Here is a 15,186-nt window from a genome sequence, read left to right as displayed (position 1 = left end):
GAAAAAGGGTAAGAAGGAAAAGGGACTAAAGTTGGGCCTCTGGCACCACACTCATCAGACGAAACGCGAGTTTGAAACTTCCACTTCACTCCTGTCTTCTGTGTAGTCGTGGTATTTCACCGGGCGAGCCGACCCTTTCGTGCGAAGATGTTAAAGCGGGTTTTACTACTGTTTAGATAACTAAAAGAATATTTAAACAAACGTCAGTGTCTGTTAATGAAGCCATTCTTACGACGCCTACGAGGGGACTCATTAGGGAGACATAGTTTTAAGATCAAACGATAAAGCAAAGAAAGAAAAGAAATGTCGACACATTCTGTTTTAAGGTCAAAGTACTTGAGAACGTTTTGCTGACTGCAACAATGGCACAGGGCTTATTAAGTAACATTGTTAGCGACACTGAATGACACTCAAGTGTCAAGTTAAGAAAGATGTAGCGAATTTTTAAAACAATCCAAGACTAAAAAGTGTGAAATGTTGAATTCCTTATTATCTGCTTACTTTGTAAATTACTGAATGTAGAGCATCTATAGAAAACTATCCTCGAGATTTCATTTTTTTATGACATGATTCATATTGATGTTATTTAGTAAACTCTGGAGATGAAGAAAAGGTTTTTTGTTTTTTAGGCAATGGAAATATGCAGAAATAATGATAATAAGAATTTGTTTTATGCGACATGAAATCAATATAGATATTACCTGATATGTAATAAAGCGATATTGGTAAAAGATAATAATTTTTATAAAAACAAGATAACGTTTCTAATGAAGTCTTTACCTTCCGTATTTCGTACGTGCAGAAAACAAAACAATCACAAAAAAGGTTACAACAGAAATTGGTTTTAACAACATTTTTATATGAAAATGTCGCCAGGCGAGTCTCTGGACGTGTTAATATCACAAAATTCAAAGATATGAAACATACTAACACAAAACAATTGTGTAATATTTGACAATGTAAAATTACCAAAATGATAAATAGATGATAATATTAAGACATCAATCTGCCTATTAAATAACATAAATAAATTTATATTCAACTAGGTGTTCCTGTGGGGCTTTATTCACATGAAATTATGAAAACTTTATTTTATTGTCTACATTTGTTAAATTTTCAATAGCAAATGTCAAAATCACATGACATGACGAACCTTGATAATCTTGCTTTCTTGATGTTGGCAGCAACTTATGGTGTCTTTCCCACATTAGAATTTTTATCCAAAACATTTACCCCATAAGTTTAATGTTGTAAAAATATATAGCCTAAAGCGTGACGTAATTGTAAGGCTTTTTATTAAAAGAAAAATTTCAAAAATATGCTGTAATTGCTGACATTTTTTGCAACAAAGAAGTGTGTGTTTACGCTTTATTATAATAGTATAGAAGTATAGATTAATATTAACGCTCGTCTAGAGGATTAGATGTAAGACTGGCGTTCATTTATCGAAGCAGACGGCTGTATATTGCTGAGGAAACAAAATTTGCATCTCCTAGTTTTAATTAAGTTTCATCCGGGAACAGAGATTAATTATTCAGATCACAAAATCCGATAGGGGGTTTAAAACGACACAATTGAAGCTGTTAAACTTCTAATTTTATTAATATTATAAATGCGAAAGTTTTGATGGATAGATAGAATGGATGTTTGTTAGGATTTGTAGACTAAACGGCAAAACGGAATTCGATTAAATTTGGTATAGACGGATAGGATAGTGTGGAAAACACAAGGGCTACTCACTTCTTTTATTACTCGGGAACGGAGTCGCGGGCGAAAGCTAGTAGTTAATAATAAAAATTAATAAATTTATTATTACAGACTTTTATAAAAAATGCTGAACTTGTTAACATTTATGTGCAAGTGACATTATTTGTGTTAAACAATTATTATTTTTAAAAAGTTACTACTGCGTTTTATTTGAAAGGTTACTTGTGTTTGCAAAGGCAAAGCTGTTGCTTGGTAATTAATTTGCGCAAATAGTAAATGCATCCTGTTCCTTTACATGATTTAATTTATTTATTTACTCTATCAATTACATCGAGACTTTTAAACAACTTTTTTATGAGATCCTTGGCCACCTGTAAAAAATACAGTTTATTTCAACTCCTAAATAACTAGAAAGTAAACCTTTGAGTAGGTTAAATATTGCGCAGATCTGTTAAAAAAAACACAGTCAAGGTCTAAGTTAAAAAAATACTAGAAAAACGAAACCTCGTTAAAATGACAAAGGCTGTTTGCTGAAATAGTACACGCAATTTGTCTTTTTTTATTATCCGTTAGGGAGCAATTACATTGTGCCGCAGAGCAAACTTTACAAACACAGTTCAAAGGATTAAAAAACATAATACTTTCGAACACAGACAGAATGCATATTAAACAAAATGTAACCTTAACCTCCATTTAAAATTTAATCTGAAGCCTTAAAAAAATTCAGAATCTACAGAGATCATAATGAAGGGTTTATTGTCAAAACCAAAATACTTGCTATAATGCTATAGATTCTGTTAAAATACAACAAATACGAAGAGCGAAAGAACGATATAGTCAATTTAAGACACTAACTTTAAACGTTACTTAGATCAGGTATATGTAAAATGTTCAAACTTTGAACATGTTTACGAAGTTAACTACGTCCAAAATACGTCACGTAAGACATTTTAACGAACATTTACAGTGTAAGGGTTTTAACGAGTATAATTTTTTCAAAATGTCTTTGACATTAAAAATGTTTATACACGTGAGGAGGAAAAGTCTATACAAGTTAACGATGTCTATTTTTGTGTAAAACAGTGCAATATTTTAACACTACAAGTACTTTTATATTCATGCTAAATACCAACTTAAAACCTGAATATTTGAAAACAATAAATTCAAAGCATTAAAGACTTTACTTTTATTAATATTCGTGTTAGTTTTCAGTAATTAAGTTAGATGGCAAATTTCGTCTTTCACTAAATCTCTCTAACCTCCTTCGGGATCGTTAAGCGGAGCCGAGTCATGTATCTTGGCTCCGGATAATTACAGGGGATGAGGGATGAATTAAGGAAAATTACTAGACGCGGCGCCTCGAGTTATGGCCTTCATTCTGTTTAATAAACTGTATACGCAAAATGAAAACGTCATTTTCTGTTATAAAGTTTATTAAATGACACATATTTGTCAATTAAAAACCAAAAAAACTTATTGATTATGACCTTATGACACTCTGGGAAAGAATACGAACCAAATATCACCTTAGTCAAAATCAGTTCTGTCGTTTTTGTTACAAGAGTGACATAGATTCAAACCCGCATTAGTATAAACGTAAAAGAAGCATTGCATGGTAGATGCGTGTGCGCGCTGTTTCACGGCAAATCGCACTATATCTCGGCCGTCGTCCATTTTAATATCACTTCTAATAGCGTTATTATTGCGTTTACAGTGAAAGTTTCCGAGATGAAAGTAGTCTACAGAATTGGTGAATTCTACTAAGATCATCCGAGCACAGATTATGTCATACTATTATACTAAAAACTAGATTTTTAATTAAACAATATTGTGTCCTGTCTATCAATGAACGTAATTCAATATTTGAATAATGTCGAGCGAAATTCTATACATCAAGGAATACTCAGACATCTTTAGTTAAATAGAGAGGTCATTTCTCCTTGACTGGTAACCTTCAGACGATATTGGGTTCCCGGCGTCCTAACTGAAATTAATACTACGCAAACTATATTTTAGTTAAACAGAGGCCGCAATACCCTTACATTAATAATGATTTTCGTTGCCCGTTCTATTATTACCATTATCATAGTCTAAGACCCTGAATACGCATGAAATTGTTTTCATTTTCAAAGGAATTTAGTGACAATTTTTATTAATATTCATATGACCTTGAAAACAGAAGAATAGCCTATTCAAATTTTGTATTCTATACAAGGGCTCAAACAAAAACTATTTGAAAACATGGTACATAGGTATTTTGAATGCATTCCTATTTTTAGTAAACTAGACGTCTCTACGAAAACTTCAAGTTTCAATGGTAGTCGATAGGCTTTGCTAGGAAGGTAATTCTGACTCTGTATAATATCCACGTCTCGTAAGTTGTAAGAAGGCTTTACTACTGTACCAAAGTACTGCACCAAAGTTCCGAGTGGCTCTATTGTAAACTTCGGATTGAAATGCGCCTCTACGTAACTTTAGCGTTGCGATAAATGTAAGAGAAAAATCAAATGTTTGACATAGTCTTTTCTCTCGGAGTTACACTAAGGTAATTGAAACTAATTTCTCCGTTGTCTTATGTAGAGTTTTCACTGTCAAAACATCTATACCAAAACTTTTGTTATCTCAGTTTTCCTAGAGCGAAAATATATATCAGACTAATATTATGAATGCTAAAGTTTAGATGGATGTTTGTAAGAGTTTGTAGCCTAAACTGCTACACGGATCTCAATTAAAATTTGGCATAGATGTAGAGGATAGCCTGGAAGAACATATAGGCTACTTGGTTTTGGTTTTTTTAATACCACGCGGGCGGAGTTGCGGACGAAAGCTAGTTGTAAATAAACAAATACGATACGTTCCTAGTGTGATTAGCATTAATGACGCGCGCAAGAGCCAATGGACTGCATCTTAACACAAAGTGAATGTGTCACACGTTACTTGCAGCTTATGATGCATTCGATAAACATAAATAAAAAGCTGATCAAGCTATCACGATACAATACACTGATACAAGCTGAAAAATGAGGACTATGAGATATAGCTTAAAGTATTGAAAAATTACGAGCAATCTGATCCGCAACGACAACTGCCTTTATAAAATTATATGTTTATAAGTTACCGTAATGTTAGTAAACATGGGATCCATCCAGGAAAGCATTTATAAAGAAAAACAGAAAGTTTGTAAAATTACCGAAAACAATTCCAGGCAGGTATTCACTTGGTCATTAGCGATGATCAGCAGACATCACGCCCTGAGAACAAATAAAATAATGTTAACATTGCAATTTAGAAACAACCCAGAAAAAGGGAATCAGTTGAGTATAGATATTTCTGCAACAAAAATTAACCACTTCAACTTTCATACAAATCTACTAAGGCGTTAGTAAACATCCCAAACAAGCAGACAGGGCGTTCTATCGAAGTCGGTGCTATACACCCTTGATTGATTATCCGTGCCCCGACCTTGGAATTGGAAAGGCACAACTGTGAAATATTGATTTAGTTCGTATCGAGTTTGTCAATTACATCTAAGGTTTTGTAGTGATTTAGTAACAATAAACAAAAACATTTTAAGACATCAACAAGGATACATTTAACCATGTAAACATAGCTTTATTAACTTCTTGTTATTAAAAACGCGCGTGTAAAGACAATGAACCAAAACAAACACCGACCTACAGAGAAACCGGTCCGGCTTCCTGCAATCCTGTTATTTATTCACGATACGCTTTGCTAACGTGCCAACATCGTAGAGGTCAAAGTCACACGGAAATTTCGATCATCTTCAACTTGTCACTGCGGCGGCCTTAACTTGTATTCATTGAAATATATCTAGTTGTTTCCTTGCATATTATTTAAAGAACATTCCGCATCCGAATCATATCTATGTTCTCAACTCTCATATTTTAAGATCAAATACAATAGAACAGATGGAATCTAAACAAATCTTAAACGTTTAAAACATATTACCAGACCTTGAAAATTATGGTACGTAGATTGTGGTAATCGTTTTTTTACTTAAGAACCGCGTGACTCAAAGTACATGACTAGAAGTAGACTGACAAAGGGTAATAGTTGCGCAACGAACAAGAACAAATAATAATTGTCTTTTCATACAGAAGTTATAATAGCACGATTGTTCTTTGATCTAATAGCATCAACAAGATTATCAGTTAATTAACAATGAGTAAGGTCTTTAACAACTACATTATAAGGTGGTGGATAACAGTGGCAGTGCCCGTTTTAACATCTTAGCACTGCAGGGCCGGCACGCCCGGTGCAATACGACGAACACACAAAAGACAGGTTCCTCCGACTCTGACTCCTCCTCCATTTTGGCGGATTCAGGTGGCCGCTTGCTTGTTTGCCACCATATGTTATAAAAAAAAGGTAGAAAGCGGCTAGGGACCAGAACCTTAAGAGCTTGACTTCATATTTCTGTGTAACATTTTGCTACAACTGTAGACTTAAACTGAATTCGAACATCTTTCATATTTTGCACGTTACATTATGGCAGATCAGGAAAAACCGAAGGAATACACATGATTCATTAGCGCTTTGAGAATACAAATACAATATTATAAAACATTTTACGTGCACTAACACTAATAAATACTGGAATCCTCTAAAATCCTATCACTTTCTGAGGTCTAATTATACGATAAAATATTTGTTTACTTAAGGGACTTTTAGGTACAATATTGCTTACGTATTTCGAAAAATACTTGTAACTTTGTAATAGAAATTACTTCTTACGAAATTGCGTTCAGGCAATTTCATTTAATTTGTACCGACAGCGGAAATTGTTCGAGTGGAAATTGTATACGCACTTCGATTTTCTTACCCCTAAAATTTACTCAAGATTTAATTCAATATAGCAATTTCATTAAAGTAAAAAGGAAAGACGGAAACCAAAAAATGGTTAAGATACCAGTCACTGCGAAAACTACGTAATTCAAATAACTAGAAGACCTTCGGGTACGGTTCTAAAGACAGCTGGGACAGAAGAGAGAACAGTCTCTCTTCTTCTTCTTCTGACAGCACAAAACGAGGTTTCTTAAGATCTCTATATATGTTAAAGTAAACAGGGTAAACAACACTAATTGTTACTAGTGTTACGAGTGAACAAATTTGATGCCTTCAATAATTAAAAATTCAAACTTAAAATATACAGAGCTGTCGTACACAACTTGAAGCCTAAAGATAAGGCTAGAACATTGAAAGTCATTTACAATTAGCGGAGGTGATTAACATCCTAATTAGTGTTCTTGTAGCGAGCAAAAAGTTACAAACGTTTCATTTCCACCGACTGACCTCGAGGGCTTGCGAAAACAAGATAAGCAAAGCAGTCCCCTCATGCCGACTGTGGAATATAATACAAAACTGGTTAACATTTTACTCAACCTTACTAAAAATACAAATAATGTAAAACCGTGTGAAGAGTTCCATCTCTTCTATTTTCTAACTGGTTTAACATCAAGGGTTCAATTTATCAAAGGTGTAAACATACATAAAATAAATATCCGTTCATTACGGGCATCATTAAGGCCCGTATACACACGAGCCACGAGCAGAGCCATGAATCATGGTAAGGGTGAGGCAATCAATTTCTCGCTAAGAACGAGTCATATTTGAAACTGACACTATAAGAGATTTCACGGCGAGAAAATTCATCATAGAAATATCTGAGAGTTCTTCCCTGATCAAGTATTTAAAAGGCGAAAGCACATTGAACAGTTCACAGTAAATTGCTTTCTATAAATGAAAATAGATTGTTCGAATCTTAAGATATATCGTAGGAGCTGCGGAACTGTACCATTCTTATCGAACCAGAATGTGGAAAATTTAATTCAATTGAACATCTTAAATAGGTTTTGTAAGCACCACTAACCTATTAGTTAAGGGTTCGAACGAAACGATATGTAGTCGAGAGTTCAAATCCACCATTCTATTACCAATAAATACTCATTAGGTATATTACACTAGCTTTTGCCTACGCCTACAAGATGTGTCAGTATTGACATTGTTATCTGGGTTTTTGGTGGCTCTTATCCCACTTAACATTCACAAGCGAGTAAATTGAAAAGCCTCGTTAAAACTCTGCTAATTTAAGAACTCAGAACTCTCATTACTTTTAATTAAAATATTTATAATCTTGTTCTTTTGAATGGGGGAAAAGCCTTTCAAACATGCCAAACTTTTCAAACCAGAGGAAAATTTATTCAGCAAATATTTTCATTAAAAGTATTAAAAATAAATTGCAAATACACGAAGTATTTTACTGCTGCGGTTTATGTTAAAAGAAAATCACGTATTACAAAAACAATTAACTGAGAACTGTTTGTTTTTCGCTAATTAATAATGCCAGGATAAAAACATAAATTTAATTTTCATTAGGAGGAAATATGCAAACATACTCGTCATATTGTAAACCCCAATTGGGTTATCCGAAAAACCTTCCTCAAGGGCTACCGCAATTCAATATATGATTTAACTACCATTTGCCAACGACTTCGTCTGCGCAGAATGTAAAAAACGATTCACTTATTCTTAAAAATTGCCTTCTAAATGAATAAAGTAATAAAAGGTTAAATTACTTCCGCTTACTCTATAATAGATTTCTATCCGAGAGGAAATTTATTCGGTGATTTCGATTAACATCTATTCTATTATGTTTTAACTCAAAATTAAGTGCTAAGTATAGCAATTCAAATCTTCAATAGAGGGTCTATCACGAATATTTGAGTGACAAACGAGAACGTATTCGTATGACATGAGATTTGTTACAAAAATCTCGATAATACGTTACGAAAACGTACTTACGAATATTCGTGATAAGCCCTCTGTCTAAACTCTGTAAATAGCTATTGTGTTAATAATAAGTCTTGAGTTGCATAAATCACCGGAAACATCGTAACATCAAACTACAATGTAAGCAACCAAATTATGTGCATTTTCCGGTCGGACCGTTTTTTTTATTACATGATTTTCAGCCGCTACAATCCGGTTTTACAGTGTAAGAATATTGTAAACGTAAGATTTCGAAACAATAAACATCAGTTTTATTATAATAAAGCAATTGGTACGATTACATTTACTTATGTAAAAATATTTCTTATTGCATCGCTAATTGTTAGCTGTTAGTTTTCCAAATGCAAGCTAGTTCATACTACGTTCAAACCTATAAAATATAACAATTTTTTTATTTGCTTTTAAATTTGCGCGCAGTATTTATTTAAATAAATTGCATTATAATAACCATACCACTACAAACGTAACTAATTGAAAAAAATCAAATTACCGTTTCAAGACAAGAAAAAGGACTTCTCCGGTAATTAAACAATAACAAACAATAGTACAGTCACGAATAATTTAGCACACACAAAGTTTGTTTTCACAAGAATAAGATTCGCACCAGTCCGATAAAAAGTATCAGGCAGTAACACAGAGGCGACCGTCCTCAAAGAGCGCCAACCTGCGACTGGCCAGTCAGTCTGCTAACCATCTCGCTGACACATCCAATGTCACTGTACATATATTAGATGCTATTAATACATAATGGATATCCATTTACTTATCCTATAACGTCAAACAAATGAGATCACGAAGCCTGTGATATGCAAAATAGCTAAGGATTTCGCTAAGCTATTATAAAACAATTAGTTAGTTACCTTTCATCTTTAAAAAAATAATAAAAAACTAACATCATTACAGAAAAATCTGTTTTACATTGTTGTACTAGGACAACAGACAAATAGAATTAACCAAGTGAAATGTTTTGTAATGCGAAATTTGAACGTGTTTTTTGACGTTGAAAGACTGCATTGTCCTTGACCCACCTCTACAGCACACTCTTATGTCAGCCTAATTGAACCGCTACTCTGCTTGTATCACATTACTCTAATGAAAATTGATCACGACCATGCGTACTGCCTATCGCATACATTTCATCGATTCTGTCGATTTCCACTGAGACACTGATATACAACACATTGACATCTCCGTCTAAATCGCAGTAAAAAATAGATAACAATAATTAGATGTTACGCCACGAAAACTGCATATCCGTGTTAACCCCCTTAGACGGATGACGTAAAAGAAGCGCATAATGAAAAACCACCTCAAGTTTCTTAAAGAACACTTTAGTCAAACAGCAATAGATTATGGAACAAACTAGCTTTAATTTGTGTAATAACCGGAGAACTTTCACCCGGTCATGGTGAGTTAACGCATACAAAAGTATAGCACGTAATGGTCTTGCTCTATCTATAGGTCATTTGTGAATTGCTTATCATTGTTACATTATATAGATTTGTAGACAATAAATCATCCTTGATCCCACACTATGGTCCGAACACTACTGTGATTTACGTTTCACTAAATAGACCTTTATTTAAACAACTTAAAGATAGCTCGTAACTTCATAGATTTATATTTTTATATATATTTCACCATTGAAAGCTACGTTATCTGAGAGAAACATAGGCTATATTTATATTTTTTATTTCACGAGGTCGAATTGAATTGCTTTAATTGCTTTAATAGGAAAGAAAGAGACTTTGGCTACGTTGAAATGTTGATAAAGATCATAAAGATGACAATTGCTATCTTCACATAAATAGTTTATGTATTTTCATAACACTTCGCATTTCTTTATTGCGTGATAATCTGCATTAGATAGAGGCGTATTGAACGTAGGATCAAAGCAACGCGCGGAATGAATGTAAATTGAAAAAGTTCCGTAAGCCTAGTAATAGGACTGATTTAGTTTACTCTATACTGAACATACAAAAAGTTATTCCTTGTATTACGTTGTAAATCCAATGGCGATAAAAGAACATTCAATTGGTTTCTCATTACATGTCAATAATTCCTATCATATTAGGTCAATGGACGTAAAAACATTTTATTACAAGAACAACACCTGCGACACTGAATTCCACTGAAATACTACGCTCCTACAATACTTGCACATTAAATAGGAGTGGCAGAAATAGTTGTACATAATTAGAAGTTGTAGAAATAGCTGGCCATATCGCAGCTGCCACCGTAATGGGATAAACCGGAACAAAGGATATTCACGTCAGATGTTTACATCCAATTTTTTTAGTCTCTTACTTTTAAAAAAGTAGTCTAGACTACAATACCATTTAGATTATATAGCCTGTTTGTGAAATTAAGGAGTAAAAGGTCAGCATTTTATGTGGAATGAAGAATCACATGTGACAAGGAAAACTTTAGTTAAGATGGATTACGCGAAAGGTTGACATGATCAAGAAGGGAATGACGAATCTAATAAAAAAACTAGATTAACCTTCAGTGCGAGAACTTGGTACGCTGATCCTACAGGAGAAGAATAAGGAGATGCTGAGTCTGTTGGCAGTAGTCCTATAATACTGTAGTACAGTTATCTCACTAATATTATGAATGCGAAAGTTTAGATGGATGGATTTTTTATTAGAGTTTGTAACCTAAACGACTGGTCGGATTTCGATGAAAATTGGAACAGACTTAGAGCATAGTCTGAAAGAACATATAGGCTACTCACTTTTGTTTTTTTTTTAAGTTACACGCAGAGGAGTCGCGGGCGAAAGCTAGTAAGATGCAAGGACACTCATAGAAGATCTTTAAAGGTATTGTGATAAATGCTTCCATTGCTATTGCGTACTCATTTTACAGGGAGATAACGTTGCTGACTAGTAGCATCAATTTAAATGTTAAGTTATACGAAAATTATGTAAGTGAATACCATTAAACTCGAATGTGTTTGTCTGCATATTAATTAGGTGTACCGTAACAGTCGCAGATTACCGTGGGTCGCGACTCCCACCTCTATAAGCCGGGTCAGCGTAAACATGCGATGTTTTTGCCATTCTTCCGCACGCCACGCATATTTAATTAACAATATGGAAAATCTAGTTAAGAATGAATGTGGATGGCTACAAAGGTAGAGTAAGACCGAAGAAAGTATGGATGGGTTGTGTGAAAAAAAATATGTTTAAGAAGGGAGTGGATTCAGATATGACGGCTGATAGAAATGTATGAAAGAGCAGCACATATTGTGCCGACCATCCATAAGGGATAAGGGCAACGGTTGACAATGAATATGGCAAATCTAGTATACTGCGACGACGTGTCTGAAACGATTAGAGGAGTAGCTCTATGGGATAGTATGTAAAATTTAAATAGACATAGAATATTGTGGTACTTTTGAACGTTGACATGAGACATTGATTGCAAAATAGGTTCACATGCCTACCGAGTCATACAAGTTTGTCACAATATGCTTGCTATTAGACTACTTTAGATAGTTCGTAGAACCAACTCTGTCACTACAAAGGCTTTTCTTTTTTGTTTTTATAGCCTCTATCAACCCGGAAAACAAGAAGCATGCAAGTGAAAGTATTAAAACAATGGTGCAGCCATTCTTGGATACGGCAAATGGTACCTATTTATAATGCAACTATTGTGCTGCTAAGCATCCGTGAATTGTCATTTGTTTCAATAAAACTCTATACAATTATCGTACTATTACTGCCCAAAAGATTGTTTATACTATAAGACTCCAAGAAATCTATACTATTATAATAAAGCGTAAACACACACTTCTTTGTTGCCTAAGATATCAGCAATTACAGCATATTTTTGAATAACTCTTTTTTATAAAAAAGCCCTACACTTACGACACGCTTTAGGCTATATATTTTCACGCCAATAAACATAGAGGGTAAATACTTTGGATAAAAACTCCAATGTGGTCAAGAGACCATAAGTTGCTGCCAACATCAAGGAACCAAGGTTTGTCACCTCATTTTGCAATTGATAATTTGACATATGTAAACAATAAAATAGAATTTTTATAATTTCATGCGAATGAAGCCGCATGGGAACAGCTAGTATTAAGTAAAAGTTTATGAATGTCTTAAAGAGTTATCTCAGACACCGTAGCAGTAACTTTCAAATTCCTTAGGCGATATTAAGATATATCGATTACAATATAATCAAAAGGGAACATCTGACGTCGCGATCACGAACAACCTTCACGACTGTACAACTAAGTACAAGTAAACAAATCATTCAGTAAACACTGTCGCCTCTCTCCGTCGCGGATACGACCTTGATATTGGAAAGCATTCTGCCAAGTATCGATATTGTGGTTTCAATGAACGTAATTTTCTTTATAAGGCCAAACGAGCAGCGTGAACACCGAGGTAATCATCGACGCCCATGGACATCCGCATAACAGAGGAAATACAGATGCGTTACGGCCTTTGAGAAGGCATTTGTTTTCCAAATTGTTGTAGTTAAAATTTTGCGGTAAAATCGTATATTGATTGTTGGCTGATTACTTATCACTCTGTATCGAAGCAAAAATGATGATATTATTGTTAATAGTTAATCAGTAGACTATAACTTTGTATACTTAATAGACCTTTGCTTAACAAGAGTTCAAATGTTATTCGCAATCGAGACAACTTTGAATAACAAGCTAGTGGGTAAACTTTGTCGATAATGCGAGGCTGTTAAGGCTCACATAAGCTAAGTGCTGAGTGGAGCTCTTTAGAAATTCATTACATGAACATAAATTGCTTCAGAATCAACTCATCTGTTCTCGGTCCACCATCTTAGTAACTAACTTTTGTGTATATACTAGTTCGATAACAATTTCGGTAAATAGTTTTTTGATACTAGACTTTATATGCAATCTTATACAGTTAACTGAATAAACTTTGTAACAGCAAATAACAATAGATTGCTTAGCCTGACCCTTTTTGAACGCACAAGGGACCTCGAAAAGAATCTTGATTTGATTCAAAGTTTCACGCGTGCCCACAGATAAAATCATCATAGAGTTACCTTTACCCCAACGAAACCTTTCGATATGTCACGTACTTGTCACGTTTTTTCCTATACATTTTGTCGTTTCTACAAGCGATATCGCTCATAGAATTCTACTTTGTCTACAAACCGTTTGAGAGATTTATTCGAATACATTGTGGATTTGATTTCTAGACGAAATGATGAGTCTAACTATAGAGGTATTGTTTATTATAGTTGACTATTCATTTCATGTAATGCAGATAGAGATAAAGGTTGATTATGTGCAATTTCGATTGTCTGACCTGCAGCACAATAACAAAGCAGATAATCAAATCAAATGACTTCACTCTGATGTCAGAGAAAGCAGTACAATGTGAAAGGTAAACAACTTGTTATGGGTCATCATAACAATAAATTAATTTAATTATATTAATGGCCGGCTTCCCATCTACGTTTAACCATTCATGTGTTTTAGGTTAGATAACTTAATGAAAAGGTTTCCCAACTACGTAACTTGAGTTTTACTCCGTTACATAGATCTACCTAACACTAATAAATCACTAGGTAGTGACAAAATAAATGGAAACTTTAGAAACCCAGCGTAAGACCTCTTGCACACACCATAATCTATGCCTTTAGCTTAAATACATTTTCAGTTCTAATTATTTAATTAAATACCAAGCAAAATACAACGAGTCCTTAAATAAATACATTCAAGTATTAATATTTGAGCAGGTTGGGTTTACTTCGCTATTCATAGTGTCCTTTATTTATTATTCACGGGCAGGTATTTTCTAGAATTTCTAGAAACATCTTGTACACACATTTAATATTAATTAAAGATATAGATTACTTGTATACCGGGATAAAATAAATGACTGATGCGACCGAGGAAATACGTACTGAATACGTAGATTATCAACGCCTGTAAGTTTTTCATGCAGGTATTTTTGAACGACTTCCCAAAAGAAGGAGGTACTCAATTCGTCTGTATATTTGTTTTATGTGTGTTAAGGCATAACTCCGCTCCAGGTAGACCGATTGCGATAATTCTTTTTTTATCCGAAAGGTATTGCTTGCAGTTGGGCCCCATTTTTAATACTTACGCATCTAATAAAAAGATACGTCGTCTAATTTTTTAAAATCTTATAATGGTACACTAGTAATGCTTAACTGGAGCATAATATTTTTATCTAAATGTGATAGCTATGGAATAAAATGTCAAATTTTATGCACGTTTTTAAATCCTGCGATGTAAAAAAAGTCACAGTCAATCGAATAATCACCATAAGAAAGAACGTAGGTCATCGATAGCAAAAGAAATAATCCACTAACATTTTATTGAATGCGAATTATATGTTCAATTTAAGCAAGCAATTGCAAAACTTTGAAAACTAAATTTGCGATAAAACCGACTTGGATATTACAAAAGTTACCCAATAAAATTTAAATCAAAATTGAAAATAAACACAGAATTTGTTTGAAAGCCTCAAAATACCTGAAAAGAAAAACTTTTTCAATAAACAAATTTTAAGAGTAATAAATTATGAAAACTTTTCTTTGTACACGAAATTCCGTACTTAAGTTTAAATTATGAAAACGTTTAACGCAATAAAAACCTTTTATCCGCCTACTTTAACATTGAAAGCACTTCTTAAA

At 33.7% G+C, this 15,186-nt stretch overlaps 1 protein-coding gene across 3 annotated transcripts in view; it reads right to left on the bottom strand.

Annotated features, from left to right (window-relative positions):
- The window catches only part of LOC106099330 (mucin-2), a 44,598-nt gene that overhangs the window by 6,529 nt on the left and 22,883 nt on the right, over positions 1–15,186 (bottom strand). For 2 of the 3 annotated variants that reach the window (XM_013277850.1, XM_013277851.1), the window contains exon 3: positions 4,898–4,958. The gene's annotated coding sequence lies outside the window, so the exon portion shown is untranslated. Of the gene's footprint in view, positions 1–4,897; positions 4,959–9,007; positions 9,202–15,186 lie in introns of those variants that run through there. The other variant, XM_013277852.1, reaches the window with a different exon arrangement.

The sequence above is a fragment of the Papilio polytes genome, unplaced genomic scaffold (genome assembly GCF_000836215.1).
Source record: "Papilio polytes unplaced genomic scaffold, Ppol_1.0 DF824135.1, whole genome shotgun sequence".
NCBI lineage: Eukaryota > Metazoa > Arthropoda > Insecta > Lepidoptera > Papilionidae > Papilio > Papilio polytes.
Note: the sequence above shows the minus strand (reverse complement) of the source record. Positions and strands in the feature narration are given on the sequence as shown.